We start from the raw sequence: 2,770 nt of genomic DNA, 5'->3' as shown, positions 1-2,770 counted from the left end.
AGTTGGAGGACTTTCCTTGCCATTTTTGAGTAAGTGGAATTTATTTTCAACCTTTGACCACCTTTTTCTCTCAAATACACACACCAACACCTACAAAAAAAGGGCAGAGAAGAAGAAATCGGCAGAAAAGAGAAGAGGAAAGAAAAAGGGAAAGAAAGGGAAGAAAAAGAAGGAGAAAAAGGAAAAAGGAAAAAGGAAGAAGAAGAAGAAAGGAAAGAGGTAGTTCAAGGTTTATTTCCATTTTTCCTTTCTCTTTATTTTCTTCAAGAGGTAGATAAATGTTATGTTAAAACTCTAGGATTTTATTTTGGCTCGAAATTTTCAAATTTGTTGAGATGAATACTACTTGGAGCTCAAGTTATTGATTCTTGAATTTCTATCTACATTAAGGTAAGGAGATGTCAATTTTTTTGGGGAAATCCTAGAATTCGATTTGAGATTTTGATTAATTAATTGTGGAAATAATTATATAAATGGAATATTTCACTTGGGAGTTGATTTTATGGAACAAAATGTATATTAAATGGGTGGAATTGTGGTTACTAGTTTCACTAGATTGGAGAATAAAATTAGTTTTAAATTTGGGAAGAAGGTTTTGTTGATAAATTAGTTATTAATCAAGGGATTATAAATGTGATTAGCTCCAATTAATAAAGGAAAATTTGAGAATTTATTCAAGTGTCAAGAGAATTTAAATTAAGTTCTATAATTAGATATTAAGGTTTCTTGATTAGATAGAGGATAAATTGGTTATTAATATCGTATTTCAGGTGGTGACGAGGAAATTGGAAACGTTTATCAGGTAATCTAGCTTGTAGCTCCTATCTAGTGAGTAGATAAAACTTTTTTTAAAAATAAGTCTTCTTTAAATTTTAAAGTTATTTATTTTATAAAGTTGACTTTATAGCATGATTTTCAGAATAAAATGGATTTTATTATCAATCGCTTTTAAAGTTAAATTCAGTTTAGTTAAATTATTTTAGTAGCATGTATTATATTCTTATTACATGTTTCAGTATAGTTAAAGTTATTTCTAAAAGCCACCCGAAAGTACCCAGGTGATTTTACCCCAATTTGCACTGATGTGAATGTGTTTCCACAATGTATGACTAGTTACAGTGATTTTACCCGCTCTGCACTATTGTGAATGTATTTCCATAGTGTATGACCAGATTATCAGAGGTCTTTGGGACCCACTCTCGTACACACATAGGCTTTGGGCCGTGTACTAGGGTGATTAGCCTTTGGGGCAGCTCTGCGTACGTATGACCAGATTATCAGATTTGAATGACTTTGCTTTGTACATCGAGATTACTTTGTACATGAGTAAGGCTATTCAATAGATACTCTTTTTGGTGTTATTTTTTAGTATTTATTCAGTTCTCAAATTTTAGATCATGGAATTCAGTTAATTCAGTTTTCAAAATTAAGCTTTCAGCTTATAATATTGAGCAGCAGCAATATTTCATAGATTTTCATGAATATCAGATTTTTTATATTTGTTATACCTTACAGATACTTATCTAGAATTTAGAACAAAGAATTTTATAATGTAATCATGTTTAGTTTTTAAAGGCATTACTAGATTCAGAAATTCTCAAGGATTTAATAAAGTTAATTTTTTTTTATAGAAAATATGCATAAATGGAAAAAGTTTACTTATTTGCAAATCACCCACTCACTGAGTTACGAACTCATATTTTTGTCATGTTTTTTCTATCAGGAGACCGTTGATTTTGAGATACTTGGAAAAACCTGCTGAAGCGAAAGAGACCTTTCATAGTATGTAATGAATAGTTGGGGGACTCATGTTTATTAAGTACTTTGTCTAATATTTGGGGTGTCATGCACTTTGTAGAAGAGTTTGTAATTGATGTAATGCTTGCATGTAGACTTGATGTTGTTGTAGATGCACTCAGTCGAATTTTGTTATATTTTGTTTTAGTTGTGGTGGTATTAGTGGAAGTGGTGGTTTCCAAAACTTTTGGTTTGAATGTCTATTTGAGGTTTTGATGATTTTTCAGGTTGGTTTTGTCTATTTTTAAGGGGAAATTCTGTCAAAATTTTCATAGAAATATAGCACAGTCAAATATGTCAAGTTCGCCTTGGCGGTGGGTCCAACATTTAGCTGGCATCTACCACCGCCGCACGACACGTGTCAAGTCAATTAGGTTGAGTCAGGACGGGTCGTGTCATATAATCATCTCTTTTTGTTACTTTATATTCAAATATGATAATGGATTAGAATAATTCAATTTATAATTTATTTTTAAAGAAGCGATGCTCTTCTTATCACATTATTATTTGTCAATGATTTCGTACACTTTCTGGATTTTGCATGAACAAAGAGTGTGAATATAATAATTATCATATGTAATATTTTTTGGTTCACCAATACATTTACCATTTTAGAATTTTTAAATGTTCACCAACAACCAATTCTTGGAATTGCATTAGAAAAATTTGGCATATAAAGGGTATTTTGATAAATTGTCGCATTAATTTGCTCATAAATAAGTGGACTCCCAAACAAAGCCGGTCTTGTGATTGTCGAGGCTTGAGGCGAATTCCATAAATTAGGCCCTCGGGCGAAATCAACTTGAATGCAAAATTCAAAGGTATATTGTGCAACCTATTGCTAAGTTAAAACTAATATTAAAACAACCATCAAATATATTATAGAAAATATTTATATTTTCATATTTAGGAGGCATAACGTATGAGTCTATATCTAATGTCCAACGATGAACCTAAAAAATAATTACAAAAT

General features: G+C 30.8%; 1 long non-coding RNA gene across 1 annotated transcript; it reads left to right on the top strand.

Moving 5' to 3' along the window:
* The first annotated feature begins 229 nt into the window (after positions 1 to 229).
* LOC111366433 lies at positions 230 to 2,023 on the top strand. Its single transcript, XR_002697650.1, has 3 exons — positions 230 to 390; positions 771 to 802; positions 1,724 to 2,023. It is a non-coding gene; the product is annotated as an uncharacterized LOC111366433 (long non-coding RNA).
* Positions 2,024 to 2,770: the final 747 nt, after the last annotated feature.

The sequence above is a fragment of the Olea europaea genome, chromosome 18 (assembly GCF_002742605.1).
Source record: "Olea europaea var. sylvestris chromosome 18, O_europaea_v1, whole genome shotgun sequence".
NCBI lineage: Eukaryota > Viridiplantae > Streptophyta > Magnoliopsida > Lamiales > Oleaceae > Olea > Olea europaea.
The sequence above is the reverse complement of the archived record's forward strand: the minus strand, read 5'-3'. Positions and strand labels throughout refer to the sequence as shown.